Here is a 19,927-nt window from a genome sequence, read left to right on the forward strand (position 1 = left end):
CAATGGACACAGTGATTAGAATAACTGCACAGATTATGTAACATCTGGTTTTTCTCTTTGTCTTCCTTGATTCATCATTCATTGATTGAACCTTTTAGATAATAGTAAAACACCTTGATGAATATTATAAAAGATACGAAAACAGTAAAATGGTTCCGTTTAAAAATTTTAAAACAAAACACAAATACAGTGAATTTACAACAATTGAATTTTTTTCTCACAAAGAAGCGACTAATCTAATGTGGATCTTTTGTTTTAAGTAAATGAAATGCCAAATGACCACCTCACATTAGTAAGAGCCGCTTTATTATTCAAAGCAATGACATGCATACATAATTTAATTTAGCTGCGTCTTTAATTATAATGTTACACTTAAATCGTATAAAAAAGAGTATATGTCTCAGATACGCCTCCTTTTTGAAATACATATATGTTCATGTAATTAAGACAAATAAAAAAAAATCATTCTATAGTATTGTCAGCTACATAAAAGATAATATATAACTCATTTTTTTTAATGAAAAAGGATTATTTTTAAAATCTATTATTTTCATAAGGTTACCTTAGTATTGTGGAACACTTGGTAATTGTCTTATTGATTTTTTTTGGAATAATTAAAGTGGCTGAATAAACAAAATGCTTACTTATGAACATTTGGAATTGGAATTTTCAAACATATGCAGTTGTCATCACTTTATTATAGCTTCGCTGTACATTTTGTGACTTTCTCTTCGAGATGATTGCAAATTTGTGTATACTTGTTCTCTGGAAATTGAAGACCGCCTTCCAAACAAGGAATCGTATGTCTAAAACAAAAACAATTACAGTAATAAATTTCCCTATGTTTAACCATAATACGATGCTCTTATAAAAACTGTTCATTTGTGGTAAACTCACCGGTGGTCGTAAATCCTCAGGAATTGGTGCCGACCTTCCAGATAAACTAGAAAAGTATATCTGTTTTAAGAAAAAAAAATATTAAACGTTCCTTCATTAAATTCCCTACTATGTTACTGCTTGACTTGTTTCAATTATTTAGGGCGTCTGGACGAAAGGAATGACACCGTTATTATGAACATTGTGTCAGGACTAATTTCGTTGAGACATATATGACCCGCATTAACACCTACTTGAACCCAAAAGAACACTATTTACACTTTACATTTACTGTTGTCATTACTATTACAATTACTGTTGGTTTATCAGGCAATGACAAATCGATCCATATCTTTTACATTTTCATTTACATTAGGCATATAGGGGAAAACGTTCGGTTTATCAAGTACAAACAATTGTGAATATATCAGATATAGTGGTTTATAAATGATCACTGGTTTTAATTTTTAGCTGACTACTAGTATTTCGGGAGTACAACATCACCGAACCAAATGAACAACATGAAGTTCACTATATTGGATCAAGACAACGACCTTCGGTCAGGAGTAAACTGTGCTATCAGGACAAACGCAGGGTGGTGGCACAAAAGCTGTAGCTGTGCTAATCCAAATGGTCTCTACCTAAGAGGGGAAAACTCATTGGGTAATGAAGGTGTCACCTATGTACCGTGGCGAGGTACTCTTTATTCGATGAAAGCAACCCAGATGAAGTTCAGAAGAGTAAGTAAGGTGATGGAGCTATGTGGGTCCGACGGACTGCAGTCAGTACTAACTCATTTTTACGCTTACTTTTACTATGAAAATTTTTATATCCTGAAAAAACATTTCGTTTGTATATCAGAAACGTTCACGTATAATAAGTGTAACGATGTATTTGAATTGTTTAAAATTTCGTTTTCAAATTATCATTTATCTTTTTGTTGTGAATATTTATCAAAAATAGTTCTGACACGAGTTGGTTTTATTAACTATCATATATTTTGGGGTGATATTGGACACCTCCATATTGTGACGTACTTCATGTAGAAATAAATAAAAGAACTAGAATATAATTTTAAAATGCTTTCTTTCCTAAAACTGCGCGAAAACTGCTATTCGTTTATACAGTCCAAGGTCAGACGACACGTTCCTCGAGCATCTTTTTAGTATCTCCTCGTAATAAAGAGTTCCACAAAAATTATCATTTTTATAATTATTTTTAAAATGATTAAAATTTACTTGTAAATGATTTTGTGCCTAGATGGCCGAGTGGTTAGAGCCATGGCAGCTCACTGCCAGGTGCGTAAGTTCTGCAGGTCGTAAGTTCAAAGCCCGGGCCTGGCCGAGATAGAGCTTTTAAAAGAAAAAAAAACAACAAACGCTTGTTTTTCCGGGGATTATGTTTAGGGACTAGTCGTCACTCAAACGTCACAGCTACTTATAGCAAGGCACGTCAGTATATTCAACTGTCGGCATACATGTGTTGTGCATGTACTATGCCTAAATAGTAGTCAGGGTTTGATTACTCTTAAGGCATAGTACATGCACAACACAACACTATTACATAACAAAATATCTGTGAGCCAATGCTCAACTAGTGATACCCCCGCTCTGATGTGAATATGCAAAATCAGAAAAGTCGACATTTATCAGAAGGCTGGCATCCGATTGGTACAGAAATATATCCCAATATGACGTGCCTAAACAAATAGTGTGTTAAATTTTCAAGAATCTGCGATAAATAGTTGCTGCAAAATCTTTGACGGAAATTTGTTTGAAATTTTGGCTAAAAATAAACAAAGTACTTATTTAACAGGAAGTTGACGTCCGATTGGTACAAAAATACACCCCACGATATGGCATGCCTTAACAAAAACTGTGTGAAAATTTCAAGCATCTGCAATAAACAGTTGCGGAGATAAATGCGACAGAAATTTTTGTTACGGAGGGACAGACAGACAGACAGACACACAAGGGTAAAACAGTAAACCCCTTCTCCTTCGGAGCGGGGGTATAATTACAGCACCAAATAAACTCAACTCGGATGCAGCTCAGTCTGAACAGACCACTATGATGCCCAAATGTTCAAGGAAGTTAAGGCAGACACTATGATGCCAAGGGTTGTCAAGGAAGTTAAGACATAAACAAAAGGTTAGTCAACGAGAATGGCCTTTTTTACTGTCATAAACATGTAAAACATCTGCCTGATTTAAAGCAATTTTGCAACAGGAATGAGTATTACAATATTATATTATTTATGTATTACAGCACCAAATTAACTCAACTCGGATACAACTCAGAATGGACGGAAAGACTGAGTACTGTGGGTACATATTCTTCGACTGGGGAGTTTCTGATACCTTTTTTTACGTAATGTACGCGCACATTTGATTTTCAGTAGTATATATATAAATAACAAGCACTTTAATTTTGTTGTCATTAATATTTGTGGTGATCAGCTAAAGGAATTTATAATGCGTATATATCGGACTAACGTTACAATTTTATCAATACAGGTGTATGTACATTACTATTTTTTATGTAACCTCATCAGCACACACACAAAAAGTCTTTAAGCTTCAAAATGTCTTCATTTTGCAATCTAAACGACACATCAGAAATATATATATATATATATATATATATATATATATATATATATATATATATATATATATATATATATATATATATATATATAGAAATTTCTCTCAACTGTTCTGTTCAAAAGATAAACAAGAAAACCCCCTTATATTTTAATTTAAGTGGTAAGCGACACCTCCATGCTATTACGTAGTGTTTATCGAAATAAATAATAAAATGAAGTGTAATTAATATATAAGTAGTTTCTTTCCCAATATTGTCACCTAACATCGTAGCGCAGTTGGTTAGAGTGTTTAATACGAACCTGTAAATCCTGAGTTCGATTCCCGCTGTGGGTTTTAGATTTTTTACCTCTGTTATTTACCTCTTATATTTTTGAAAGCTATTTTTTGATTAAATATCGTAAAATTTGCAAATTCAAAACCTGTAAAGGTATTGTAATTATAATGTACTTTAATCATAAATATCAACAGATGTCCTATACCACCTTAATAACTACATAGTTATAAAACAAAATGTTATTGCACATATGCTACATGCTAATTAGAATGGGTTTTTTTTCTCAAACGCTGTGTATAAAATATAAAGATACACAATTAGCATATATACTGCATGAACTATTACATATGAAAAAAAAGAGAAAAAGAAAGGAAATTCAATGAGCAACTTTTAAAAAATAATTGTCAATATTACATGTTAGACACAACTAGAACAATTTAATCTGACGCGATAAGATCATTTAATGGTGCAATGCCATATTCTTCAGGATGCGCAAATTATACGGTAACATTAAGTATACGGTATCACACCGATAGTCGACCAATCAAAATGAACTTAGTCAATAGTAAATTCATATATACTTCAGACTTATTTTTTTAATTGACTGAATTTTTAGATCTTACTTTACTCAATTTTAAAAAATATGTTGTACCTCTGAGAAGGATATTTGCTGTATTTTGTTAAATGATGATCATTTCCATAGGGACTACTTTTAACACAGGAAGTCAACTTTCTTTGGAGTGTAACGTCTGTTACAAACACACGGAAAACAAGTGGTTTTGAGGTTTTTAGTCATTTATTTTGAGAAAGTATCGTATCGTGTGCCTCTTGTTTGGTGTCAGCTGATGTGATAGGTAGCAAATAATATCTCCTCCGAACATCTTTTCAAGAAAATACAAACTGATTTTTAAGACTTTTTTTTACCTCTATTGTGTTACATGTATATAGTGAAAACAATTACAGGTGTGTACCTTGACACATAAATAATTATGATAATTATACGGATACACCGAACACGTCAACTTCACAAAGACCGAGAATCGAAGTTGTCTTGGAGATCTTTACGAATCTCCCCTGTGGTGACGTCGGACAGTTGATGACAACCAGCTGTGACGCAGTACCGGGGCCAGCAAAGACACCACAGGGAGTATTGACGTCTGATTCAGTCAGCCCTACAGTGACGGTAACATCTCGTAACCGGTTTGAAAAATCTTAAAAAGTAAAACACCAAAAAAAATAGTATAACGTTTCAAGAAATGCATTCTTTAAAATTATTATTATTTTAATAATTTATTTTCTTATTATATTACTTTTATGTATTTTATATAAGAATATTTAGTGTAAAAAACATTATAAATATAAATAACAGAAATAACATTTCAAGAAATGCATTTTTGAAATTGTAGTAATTTATTTTCTCATTATATTACTATTTTGCGTGTTACATAAGAATATGAATGACTTCACAACGAACACATTTGAGACAAATTAAACTTGATAAGTAATAAAATTCTTCCTGCAGAGAAAACCAGAAACTAAATGATACCGTTTATCTATACGCTATAGATTCAATGATTTTGTCAAAATGATAGACCATTACTGCAAAACTAGTAAAGCCACATTGTATCCATTCATTATATTTCTATTTTGCTATGCTAATACTATGTACGCTTACCTCCACTATAGTCTCTCCCTCTGTTGAGTATTCTGACAGATTTGATGGAATACACAGTCAGTAGATCCACCCTCCACCAGGGATTTGTGTCGCCGTCCCCGGTGTGTGTACACTTGTCTTGGTAAATGTCTGTACCTCTGTTGCCGTCTACTGCATGTTCAGCCCAATAGGCCCCATGTGTTGACGACTGTTTCGTTTGTTTACCCAATGCAAGACCTAGCAGAGCTGTCAACGATATTACAGATGTGTGGGAGTAGAGTAGATGATTTTTAAACATATGAATAAACACTATACATCCACCCCCACCCCCAAAAGTCAAAACCCATACCCCCATAGGACATAAAATATACAATTTTGAGCTTCCTGGTTAACATAATTATGAATTTAGTAATTATGAATTCTTAGAAGTAGAGAAGATGTTTTTAAACATTATATGCATTCACATAGGTGACCATTTAGACCCAACATTACAGTCAACACCCATATCCGGAGGAAAATGAAATATATAACTTTAATAGAGCTCGTCCTGGTCTGCATATTTATGAATTCAGTTTTTAAGTCGTGGAACTACAGTACCGATCAGACCCAACCTAACAGAAAGTAAGCCCCAACTAAACCGTGGGTTTACTTTTCTGGGTTTACTTCGGGTTTACTAGAGTGAACCCAGAGTAAACCTAAAGTAAACCCAGAGTGGACACAGAGATTAAACCCGGTCAGAAGTATACCCCTGAAAGCAGACGCTAACTGTGTATTCGGAATATACATGGGTTAGGAATTACAGGCAGTAGGATGGTAAGATTAAAATACTAGTCTGCTTCACACTTCAGTGCAGACAGTTGACCTCAAAAGCAATTTCAAAATACCCAAAGTAAACCCCGAGTAAACCCAAAGTAAACCCCGGGTAGACCTAAATTTTCACAAAGTAAACCCAGAATAAACCCAAAGTAAACTCAAAAAGTAAACCCGGGGTTTAATTGGGGTTTACTCTGGTGTTAGGTTGGGTCTGATCGGTACTGTAATACTCGGCAGTCTACTCGCGATTATCTGGATTGGAATTGTCAGATTTTTCTTCTTCACCTCCTTCTAAATGCGCATAAGATATAAGTTCTTCAAAGTATTAAAGGTATTCCGAGATTTTCGTTCAATTTATTCAGCTGAATTGTGTACAAATATCCAACTTTGCCTCCCTGGTTATTGACAATTCATTTCATAAGTATAAATTTGCTTAATCAAGAAATGGCGGTTGAATACAATTAGGTATAAAAATTCACTAAATATTATTTTAATTTATCGCTTACATTTTAATTGGAGACCGTGCCCGATCGAAATGAAATTTAATATGTAAATGTATTTGTTATCGGGCACGGTCTCCAAATAAAATATAAGCGATTAAGATATCAAGTGATTTTTTTTCAGTACGTAAACATAAATATGCAGTTGGTTTGGTCAATCATTATCGATAGCAAGTGGTGTGGATTTGTAGGTAAACAAAAACACCAAAGATAATCTTGTTCAAAAGGGAATGGAATTTAATACAATTAGGTTTTATAATTATAATAAGGGACACACTGGTAATGTGTTGTATCCTCGTTTTCAAATTATAAACATGTGAAAATTGCTTAAAGGCTGTTTAAAGAAGAAAGAAAATAATTTGAAATTTCTTCGTTTTTGTATCCATGATGGGTTATTGTATTATTAATGCAACACTTCGTATCTTATAAGAAAATATACTGAGTTTTTTACAAAGCAGTTATGTAGATGTATGTAGTATTGAAAAATGTTTTTTTATAAATCAACAATTGACCGCTAAAATATTTAGTTAATATATTTTACGTAAAACCTTTCAATCTTTGTCAAATAGAGTTAAGTGAAAATGATAGGTTCACTTTAATGACCATATTTGTCATAAACCTCAATGGAATTGGCAGTATGTGGAATGCTTTTTCTTAAAATTGCAAAAGTGTTTTAATTCCAAGACAAAATGTCTTTTCAGTGTAAGTTAAAGAAGGCAAAGGACAGCTTCAAAAAAGTACCTATCAATATTTTTGTAAAATTGAGAGTTGTTACTCTGGAAGGCTTATGAGTGTTGCAAAAATTAATGAAATGATTTTTTGGAGTTGATTTTAAATCAACTCTCCAATGCAGTTACTCAGGCAGACCGAAAGTGAAACTTACAGTGTTTGGACCTAAGCACAAAATAACACCGCTGATAACATTAAGTCCTTGAAAATAATCAATAAATTCGATGTAATGTATTCTAAAACATTGTTTTTCAAGAAAACTTATTTATAGATGCCTTGTAAATTGTCAAATTTTAAATGGTACGAACAATTTAGATATTTTCTGAAGTCGTACATTGTATGTATTCCTACGCCAGAGTTCAATACATCCGTAAATCTCTGACAAGCAGAGTCTCTCTTGCTTATCGTAGATTAACGGAGAGAGCCGAGCGTCTGGTTGAACGAGACTAGAGTTCAATATTGCTTGGATCTATACCATTTCTTTGAAATATCGATTATTAATACCTAGTTTGATGGAATTAATTCTTTGAATATTACACAACATGATTCATATGGGGTTTTCGCGAAATTCTTGTCGGAGAATAATTCATTTTTTTAAAAATGTGCACCATTCAAATACATATAGGAAACTGTACTTGTCTTGCAAAATAATATATCGTTGATTCTAAAATAAATAATAATCAATAAACTCAACTCCCGTCAGTTCTTCAGTACTTTGATTAATACATGTAATTAACCTTAGTGAGAAGAATGTCTCTTGTTCAAATTGATATACAATATGTAGACCCCTAATACCTAGTACATGAGAATCACAGGTTAAATGCGAAAATCTCAGAAAAACCACTATATAGAAAAATTTACTCATCCTGACGAGGAATTTTCCTCACAAATTGGTGATTGGCGATCAAAATTCGTAAAACTTTCTTGGTTAATAAATGCATAAACTTTCTCTTTATCAAAATATGAAATAAAATGAATCATTTATCGCAGATACTTTGACGCATTTAATTTTTTTTCCATAAAGGGGAGATAATTCTTTTAAAATTTTTTAGGTGCAAAATGACCGGATTCTAATATGTTGTCAGTCATGTGAATTTGGTTCATCCCGCCCTGTCATCTAGCAATATCTACTTAACTAGTTTTAAATGATTCACAATTGGTCAATATCCCTTCATTATACATTTAATACCTTAATACGGCTATATAATTGTGATATAAATATAATGTTATGGTATAAAACAAGCAAGACTACCTCGAATACAGTGGACTTTCTTACTGGAGAGCGTCACACACAGATCGTCAGTAGAACATGGCAGGCATTCATCTGGAATATGGCCAGTCTACAAGAGAATGAGGGTGTATGATTTTTGGGGGAAAAGATAAGAGAGGGACCTTGTTCAGATAAGCAGGCACACTAAATCTAACGCAAAGATATGCAAGCTCTCTCAAACTCTTGCTCTTCTGAGCTAGCCTCAGGTGTAAATCATATACATGGCATTGATGGCTATTTGGGTATGGCAGGGCGGATACAGGATTTAAAGTGAGAGGGGTGCCAGATTTAGGCAGGGGGTTTTGTAGGGTTGAAAAAAGTAATTAAATAATATATTATCTCTCAAGATTTGTAGAGAAAAAACAATTAGTAATCTCATCAAAACCCCGCGCCTTGCAGAAATATAAGAAATATTTCGTTCTTTTCATCTAACGAGTAGCTGTACATGTACACTAGTCAGTGAAGAAAAAGTTTAATGAGATGATTATTTAAAAGGTAACAACGCTAACTTGTACTATAATAAATGTAGGAGTCGTTAATAATAGTAGCTAGTATAACCGATATTACTAAGAGGTGATTGAAAGGTTACATTTGAACCTAATGAAAGGGCACCGTAACTTAATTGAGTTCTTAATATGTACTTTACACCACTGACCATGTCTTATGTTAAGGGCCTGCGTTTCCCTTCTTGAGTCCGTAGTTGTACAGTGTGTTCTTTAGAGACAACATCAGCATATGAAACATTTATGAAGGACTGTGAACGCTAACGCCCGTTTCTCGCCTACATTTTGCATCCAAATATTTCGGAATTGCTTTTATATATTCAAAAACAAATTTATCTACTAAAACGTATGATCAAATCCCAATTGATTTATATCAAAATAAAATTTGTAATCAAATTATTAATTTTTAAACAAAAAATTTGCTTCCGAGGGGTCTAGAAAATTTTCATTGAAATCGGTTTCGTTGAGTGAGGAAAATATTATTTAGCGGCCGATATGTGCATAAACACGTAATTATCACATGTTTACGTTAGATACGAGGGTCAATCAAAAAATACGAAGACTTTTGTCATAGCTATGTTACTTAACGTCATATCATTACTAAATTTGGTAGACATAATTTAGCAATAGTTTCAAACAATTTGCAAGAAATTTTTTTAATAAATTCCTTAATTTCTAAGAATTATTTAGAATCTAATCCTGCAAAAATGAGGTCACGGCGCACGGTCAAAATTTGTTTTATATCAACAATAAACCATATAATGTTGAAAGTAATATCTCTATAGATTGGGCTTAAAATAAAAAAATATTGAAACCTCAAATTAAGTATTGTCATGGTATTCTATGTTCCAAATAATGACGGGATATATTGTTTTGTCGAACAGATATTAGTAACTAAAGACAGATAGTCCTCTTTAGAATTGACTAAAAACATCGACGTCGACGGACGTCACGGCGCAACGAGAAGTACAATCAAAATGGATTTAAGTCAGGAAAAAGCCGATACAAGCTATGAAAATGCTCAATGGTGCAAAAAATAAGTCAGCTATTATTTGCAAGTTTGTGTTTAACTGTAATGAATTTTGTGGGGGTGGTGGAAATTGTATTTTGATTATAAAACAGTCCGAAAGAGAGTAGAATATCTGTAAATATTTGGTAAAAAAAAAAGTAACGTCAACCGACGTTCAGGGTTATCCTTACTGTAAACTAATAGATACATGGTTAGAAAATGAAAACTTTGAAGAACTAACTTCTGATTCTTGAACAAATGTTTGCAAATAAGATGTTAAGTGGTTCATTGCCATTTTAAATTGTAAGGAGAAAGGCACAAGAGACTAAGCATGATATAAAGATGGGATATATCTATAAATTGTGCGTGTTTAATCTTGACGTTATGTTTTGAACGTTACCGTGCGCCGTGGTGACTAAACATGTTGTTTTTAAAAAGGGGTAACAAAAATACCGTTTCACCAAATGGACTAAAACTTCGCATATCAATAACATAAGTGTAGGTGCACAGATTAATCTGTTAAGTATGACTTTAATGAAAAATATATGATAGACAGCCACATTGTCTTCGTATTTTTTGATTGACCCTCGTATTAAAGTAAATTTCAATTTAATCTATATCTATTAATTATTTTTCAAAAATTTACAAAGCAAAATTCTTTTTTGGAATGTATTTCGGTCTGTAGACATATGCCCCCCTCCCCCGTGAAACAACAAATCCTTTGGTATAAATATGCTAAATAACAATATACAAAACCCCTCAAAAGGAATTTTTGTTTGTTTCACGGGGAAGGGGGAAATTTTAACATTTCCGTTTTTTCGTTATTTTCTATTATGAAATGAGGTATCTTTAAGAAAAATACAAGGTTATCTCTCCTTGTTTTACCAAATCATTCATTTTTAATTAAAATATACATACATGTTTACATTATTATGAAAAAAAATAAATTTAACTAGCGCAAAGCAACGAGTGGGTCTTCCGTTAATGTGGAGAGTAAAGCTAGATGTTCTTAAGTCAATAACATAGGTAACTTAAAACAAAAAAATGAATAATTGTTGGTGCAATTTAACAAAATCCGAATGATTCTGATTACGAAATAACAAAAATCTTTACGATTTCAAGAACGACGTAACAAAAAAATCCGAACGTGTAAAAGTAAGACTTAACAAAAATCGAATTCTTTTTGGAATGAGTTTATTTCACTTTGCACTTAAGGTGGGAGGGGGCAGTTTTATTTATACAATTCATTGTAGCCAAGGGATGCATGTCTTCCGAACTCTGTAACTAGAATCTCCTCAGGTCCCATTCAGCACAAATACCTTCAATTCACTCTTTAAAAGGCCAATTACCAATTTCTTAAGAAAATTTCTAGTCAAAACCTGTAAAATTCTCTACATACTGGTTTTTATGAGATTTTGACTCTTTCATATTTTGCTAATTTTTCATGATTTTTCGGCTTTTTAGACCTCCCCGAGCTAATTCCCTGCAGAGGGTTGACCTTCCGTACCGCGTGCATGTTGCAATCTCACATGTCAGAAACTTACCGGTGTATAGTTTAGAATGTCCCATCTACCTACTTTTCGTGTTATTTTACCTCCCGTCTGTAACTTGCAATTTCACTGTGTAAAGTCAACAGAACAGTCATAGCCGCAAGTTTCGCATTTTACTTCTGATTCTCATATACCTAACATATGGGGCCTACATATTGCATATCAATTTCAACAAGACACCCCTCTAACTAATGGTAATCATTATAAACCATTTCGTGAATTTAAGCAACACTCATAAGCCTTCAAGTACAGCAACTCTCAATATTACAAAAATATTGACCGGATACTTTATCCGAAACTGTCCCTTGCTACCTTACTCTATTTGTTAATCCTTGAACTCGGAAACAAAATTTCCGGAAAAATCTCCTATAACTCTGCAATGCATCGTCTGAATTAAACAGATTTCAGATTTGAAATCACCATGGCAAATTCTATAACACTAGTATTGTCTTATTTTGTTAAAAAAATGAAAATTTTCAAAAATTGGAACTACTTCCGGTTTTGAGCAAAATTGATGAATAAAATTTTAACCCACCCCCCTTCCCCATTACACCATAGAATTGATACACCTATCATCAATAAAAATTTCAAAGCGATACTGTGGTTTCATTAATTTTCGAGGGTATCAATTTTCGTGGATAAAGTAAAAATCACAGTTTCAAGGATACGTAAATTCGTGGCAAATGACCCTAACATTAGAAAATGTTAATAGAAATTGCACTTCAATGAACATTAAATTTCGTGGATCAACTTAACAACGAAATCCACGAAAATTGGTATTCAACGAATATTGATGAAACCACAGTATCTTTAAAGTTCAGATTTCCTCCGGACAAAATCACTTTTTAAAAAATTTGAACGGAAGTGATGTAAATGCTGAAACTTTAACATGTTTGAGGCACGGTCAATTTACAAAAGCTCTGAAAGTTTAATTGAAATCGGATGAAAACTTTTTGAGATATGATGCCAAGAAGGAGTAAGAAAAAAATAAAAAATAAAATCATGATTAAAACAAACCGAAGAAAAACAAGAGTGTCTTCCGTTGGAAAAATTATAAATATCGGAATCTACTAGTATATGCACATGCACCTACTTTGTATTAATGACATAAACAAGAAATTGTATTATCACAATAATTCTCATTCCATAAACAAAGGGATAAAACTAACCTTATGCAGGTTAATTGAGCAAATAATGTGTAAAACTCAGTTTTGTTCAATGTGTAAAAGACTTGGAACAGAAGATTCTCAGAGAGAGAGAGAGAGAGAGAGAGAGAGAGAGAGAGAGAGAGAGAGAGAGAGAGAGAGAGAGAGAGATGTAAAGAATGAATTGCAAGTACCTGATCAATTTCAATTCTAACATAGTCAGATTTTGATTCCGTTTCGTTGATGGCCGACACGAGATCACACAGTAGTTCCTGTTTCTGGTAGTTCACTCCCCGACACAGCTTGGGTCTGTGTCTACACTCCCGGACACACTGCTGTTGTCCAGTGATTCCCACCACCCGTACAAAGGGACCATGATACCTCTCACCATGAACAACGGCAGCTGTCGCTCTTTCGTATAATGATTCAAAACAAAGTAGTATTGTTGTAAATGTCACGACATTCAAAGATTTACTAACAAGAGAGCAAACGATTCTGTGCTTGTTCTAAAAAATTAAATCAATTAAGAAAACTGTTTTCTATGCTTTGCTGACGATTTAGTAAATGCCAACAGCGTATTATCTTATAACTGGTAACTGATATTGATTTCTTTCTTCGTGGCTTTTGCGCAATAAATTTCATATATATATTAGGAAGTTTTCTATAATACATTGTAATTGTCGTTAAACGGTTCGGAATATTAGATCAGTAAGCACACGACCTGAAATTCTCTATATAAATGATCAACGTTGTCAACAGGATGTGATACTTTATTCATGGTCCTCTGTTTCTTTATATGTTTCAGTATATTTGAACACCCTTTTTTGTTTAATCTGTACTCCTGCAAAAAAAAAAAAACAAAACAAAAAAAAAAAAACATTCTCAAGGAACGGCGCCGTGATCACGAAAAACGAGGAATGGCGTAGAACTATTACCCTTAATAGTTTCAATGCATTTAAAAAAAGTTTCATCTTCTTCCTTGCATTTCATAGTTATGAAAAAGGTGAACGTATATCAACCTGCTTTAAATTTACAAACTAAAATACTAGTAAGCCTTACAGTTTCCAATAAGGTAAAATATATTTTTTTACACTGAAGACCAAGTACCGTAATTTACTCTAAATACATGCATGCATGTAATTCTTAAATTCAATTTAATTGATTGTTGCAAGCTGAATGGAAGTCAAAAGCTTTTCAGAAAAAAAAGTAATTCAATAGCCAATGATCTATAGGAAATAAAAACCCCCGTTTAGATATGAGTCGCTGTGGGGCAGTGGAAGTAAGGAATACACGAAGGCCCTGGGTTCAATTCTCGTCTTGGCCGTTTTGATTTTTTTTCATTTTATTTTTTAGAGCAAAAACCGTTTTTAATACTTTTTTCTGTCTTAGAATCATTGAAACTTGCGACATAATATACATTACTTACTTATCTATTGTACATGTTCATGTATAATCAAATTCACTTCTTAAAATCACTGCGTTGTGTGTCTAGACATGCTTGTATTTCTTTGCATATATCTAATTAAAATCTATTGTTTGTTAAACCTCAGAAAAACCTGGAATTAACACAGGATATACACGGCTATTTTGATATAATTACTTTGCAAATATTTTGAATATACATGTATTTATCCATTGATCACAGCTAATTAAATTGTCATAAACTTAATATATTTTGTTGGTAAATTAAGCACAATATTAAATAAAGTTGTTTTTTTTTAAAAGGCTTAATGTTGGCTTAAAGAAGTTTGGACATTAAGGACCAATAAGTTGTCCTTAAAGGTAGCTTAAAGATAGTCTTTAAAGCTTAAAGATAACCATTAAGTTATCTTTACGCTTTCATTAAGCCCCCTTAAAGCAGCACATACAGCTTAAAGGTGGTTTAAAGATAGTCTTTAAGCTCCCTTTAAGCTATCTTTAAGGATAACTTAAAGATGGTCAACATCCTGTGAAAGTATCTGCTTTATAAAACCACAACAGTCAACATTTCTTTTAAATGCTATCCACTTTTCACAATTGTTTCGATAAAGTAAGAATAAACAACCTTCGAAGAAATTCTAATTCTTGATCGTTATATTTCAGTAAGAGAGAACATAACTTTTTAATTGAAATTCAGATTTCTTCATGGTAGTCTTCTGCATCTTTATTGATTTTATTGATTTACAAGAATTGGTACGAGACGATATATTTCCCTCCTCTTCCACATCAAAAACCTTTTACTTATAATTCTAAGTATCAGTGCAATTACCTGAACTAATTATTATTCTATATAGTAAAACATAGCTTTTTCAAAGTTTTGATGTACAGCTAATAACGTTTACAAATCAATATTGAAACCTAATAGTTCCATTTATGATTCAGGGCTGCGTAAAACCAAATAACTTACGACCAAACTAATGAACGGTTATTAATAACCAGCTTATCAATGATGTATTCTAATGGCTAAAAAATATAATTATGGGACTTGACAAATTTGTAAACAACTGGTTTTATGTCAATATTGTTCTTTAAAGATCATTTTACGAGTCTGTAAATATTCACGACTTTGTCGTAAGACCTTTTGTAAAATGCCGCCAAGGGCCTTTATTATTACAACCCTTGTCGTGCTTCATGATAATTTATTTTAATTGATTTACAGGAATGGTGCATTTTGAAATGAATGTTTTATAAGTCAGACAAATTGTCTAATTAAAATTTGGGTCTTTTTTACAGCATTCCCTTGATTCATTTGGATATATTTATACGAAATGTAAACACTTTTTTTACCAGGTAATGAATGTCGGCAATGTTTGAATCTATTATAAATCATGTTAGAAGGGACGCTATATCACGATCATTTTAATCCTATCTTGCTTCATAAAAGACAGTTATGTTGTTATAGAAATCAATGACACGGTTTGGTTTTTTGCATGTCGTTTCGGTGCATGTAAAACTTACAGAAAAATAAATTAAAAATGGATAGTCTTATAAACCTAAGTTTAGGTCATAATGGTTTTAGGAATGACTTTATGATAATACCCCTGGCGAAATGCAGTAATTCAAATCAAGCTGTTTTTATTTTCCACTTTAATTTTCCCGGATTATCACGAGATACTAGTTCACACTCAATAAAGATCAGCAGCAGTTAACTATTCAAATGTTAAAATGACTTTGATTTATTTTATGATATGATATTTAATGAATCAAAACAGATAACAAAAAAAGATAGTGATCAACAAAGTGCAAGGGAAATGTGGTGGATTACTATTTAGCTAAAATTGCAACGGTTATCAATGTCAACCGCGCACTTCGTCCAAGAACCAAGAGAGATAACTTTAAATAGTATTACAGTTCCACTTCATTAATATATTTAAATCCCAGAGTTCCACTTTAAACATTATTTTCAAAACAAGGTTAATATGTTTTACGGTGCGACCGTTGGGGCGAGCACAGCATGTGATCGAACAATGAATTATAATAAATTAATAAAATAAAATTAACAACGTGAAATTTGAATGCCAAAAAATAAAACATACCTATTTTCAGTAAATTTTCATTATTCATAGTTTATAAGATTTGTTATGATTTATTTATTTATATGTAGAACAATAGTTTAATCTCAGATACAATGTTGTTAAATAATAAAGATTTTAATATATTAATAAATATTCATTGCACTGCATTTCCTCTTTTAAAGTGATTGTGATTATGATTGATTGATTGATTTCCCCCCTTTTTTTTGCAGTAGACATTTTTTCTTAAACTTACATATAAAACTTGACTCATCATAGAGCTCCCCCATGCTAAAATTTTTTTCATTTTTGTCAATTTATACATAGAAAATCGACTTACCATGGATTTGCCCCTCCACTTAAAAAAAAATAATTAATGTTTAATTTTATTTTTAATTTACGCTTAAAAATATTTGCTTATCATGTTAAAAGAACATGGTGTTGTTCCCCCCCCCCCCCCCCCCCCCCCCCCGCATGTAATAAATGGAAGTGAAAATAAAGAAACCATTGAACTGCTAAAAAGCTGAAGGATTAGAATTTTCATGATTTATTTTTCTTTTTGCTTGCAAAGATTTTTTGGATGAGGCTGCCATCCACCCACCCACCCCCTTTAAAAAAAGGCGTTTCAGGAAATTACCGTAATTATAGTGAATAAAATATTTGTGAGCATTCATCCAAATTAGTGCAATTTACAACTGTTTCCTGTATCTGAAGAAATTTCCTTATTCGTCAGCTGTTCTTTATCTTAGCCTTTGCAAGATTTTAAGAGGATTTTGGCCATTTCAGCAGATTTACAATAACTTCAATTAGAGTAATTTCCCCTTATCAGTGCTTATTGTGACGTCAAAGCTGACGTTGGTTAAGTTGTCGTCTTACTCTTTAAAACTCCCCTGAGAAATAAAAGTATGCGAAGTATACTGTTTTATTTACTTAAAAAGCATGATGTTCTTAAAATTACACATCTTATAAGCTTTTCAAAGGTTTTACTTTGATTCTCGGGAGAACGTGATGTTGGAACGTGAGGTTGGAAACCATTGGTACTATGAATTGTGGGTCAAAATTTACTGACTCCGAAAAAATATATCGGATCAATGTGTAAACGTTTGTGACGTCACACGATTATTTTGATTGAAAGTGTACTGAGGTGAACTTTAGAGGTAACATTGACTGTATGTCGCTTACATCGTTATTGTTTTTACTGTCTAAATTTGTCTTGCTGATTCTCGTGAGAGTGTGAAGTGATAAAAATTGCCATGATTACAGGGAACTACTGGGACGATTAAAACGATGCATTACTGGTCCCATTTACTGACGCCAAAAAAAATCGTTGAATGAATGTGCAACTAGTCCGAATTTTCTATTCACACACGCCTTGCCGGTAGAGCTCGCTTCGCGCCGGCGCTGCGCGCCGGCGAGCTGCGCTCGCTATTAACGCATGGTGCACGACGACAGACGGAAACACATCATTCTAATAAACTCCTCTAACAAAGTCTTCAAAAGCAAAAAGCGTTAAATCGAAGAGTTACGATCAGGAATGAACCCCCTTTTGTGTAATTAATAAACGAGTCATTTTAACTGTCTGTTTGTAAGATCATCACCGTAGAAGTTTAATAGCTCACCTTAGCTGAAAGCACTAGTAAACTTTTCTGATCACTTTTCGTCCCTTCCTTTTCATGAGATCGAGGATACTATTTCTTATCTTTTCGGTTTGAAATATTAAAAAGGTGAGAATAAAAAACGATCTTCATTATTTTCTGTTTTATTTGTATATTAGGTGTAATGGGGGGGGGGGGGTGAGCGTGGAGAATTTTTTTGTGACGATGGGGATTGTGATTGGCAGGGGAATGGTATGATATTGTATGATAGACGTATCAGCAGTGAATTTTTGAGGTTTGGACATTTTGGGGTTTGGGGTGCTTGTAGAATAGTCGGGTTTTGTTTATTGACGAGATAAGTCTTTCATGTAATGACCACTTCATTCTAGTAAAAAAACACCAATCATCATCTACCTATATGATGCAGCACGTGTAAGAAGATTTTAAGATCTTCTATATTAATTAGCGTTAAATACTTTCATCTTTACTTTATCTGTTTTAACATATTAGTTTGCAAAGTATGAATGTAAAAGGTGCATATTCTTTGACGTACTCTAGTATAACATATAAAAATACACTGATCTGCACTGAAAAAGAACATATTTTTTTTAACATATTAAATTGAATAACACAGCATACTTCAACCACCTATAGCATGACTGTGAATCAACCACAGAAAGCCTCGCCACTTTCGCCATGCCACATGACTCGACCACAACAACACACATCACCTCCAATCTATCCATTGTAGTAAGTGTTTGTATTGTCAGACATTTTTATTTACATGAAGCACACAGTTATAATTCTTATTTCTTTAAAAACGTACACTAATCGTACAGTGTGTAACTGTACAATAGTCCAGGTAAAAAGGATGTTTTATTTATGTGACATTAATTCAAATAATAAATGTTATATTCCGGCACACTTCAACTACCTCCAGCGCAAGAACCCACACCATCATCACCAGTCCACATGATTCTGACTCAACCACAAGAACTCTCTTTACTCCGTCTTCTAGCAGCCCCACTGATTATGATAGTGACCATACAAGCACAATTGTGACCATTATTATTTTAGTCTGTCCCAAGATATTTATGCTGCATATTTGAACGATTTTTAATTTAAAAAAAACCACATACCTGTGAAAGAAGTGCAATTAAAATCGATGAAAGGGAAAATTCCCAAGATAACTTCATTCACAAATTATCATTTTTCCCTCGTAAAAATTCACAGGAACGAAAACAGATTTCCTACGGATATTTATATTGGTAATGTTGACATCTTTTCTCAATTCGGAAGTACTCGGGACACCTCGCGCAATTTTTCAACGTTATCATCCGGGCATCTTCACGTCCTTGACAATGACCCCCCCCCCCCCACTTAGATTTTTATTTTTAGCCGTGTATTGATACCCGACAAGCTAGAGGGGGCGTTTCAAAGAGGAAAATCTTGGGATATTTTTTTTCCACATACTATTGAATGAACATCGTCTGAACCAAGAGGTATTTATAAATATCGAATAGTTTAAGGAAATATGCGGCAAAAATATCTTGGGACAGACTATAAAATCTGCTATAATTTTACAATGATTTTTTAAAATTATAGTAAAGATTGTGAGTGATAAAAGAAAACAATATAAAGTGTCATTTTAATCATTCACATTTTACTCCATATGGTGAAAAACATTTATTTTATACCGTATTGCATGATTATATTTCCACCATATTGTAGATTGCTAACTGTACAAAGTGTTGCATACTATATTTAGAATGTAATGCATGCTTTTTACGCTGTAGTCAAGCGAGGCTCTTAATAGCACGATTTTGTACAGTTAGCAGTCTACAATATGCATATACTACAGTTAGCAAATTATTTATAATTAACTTTTCTTTCAAATGGATCATAAACCT

General features: G+C 32.9%; 1 pseudogene; it reads right to left on the bottom strand.

The window, feature by feature from the left end:
- Positions 1-4,590: 4,590 nt before the first annotated feature.
- On the bottom strand, positions 4,591-19,083 carry LOC128172427 (uncharacterized; annotated as a pseudogene).
- Between the last annotated feature and the right edge of the window lie 844 nt (positions 19,084-19,927).

Source organism: Crassostrea angulata, chromosome 2, assembly GCF_025612915.1.
Source record: "Crassostrea angulata isolate pt1a10 chromosome 2, ASM2561291v2, whole genome shotgun sequence".
Taxonomy (NCBI): Eukaryota; Metazoa; Mollusca; class Bivalvia; order Ostreida; family Ostreidae; genus Magallana; species Magallana angulata.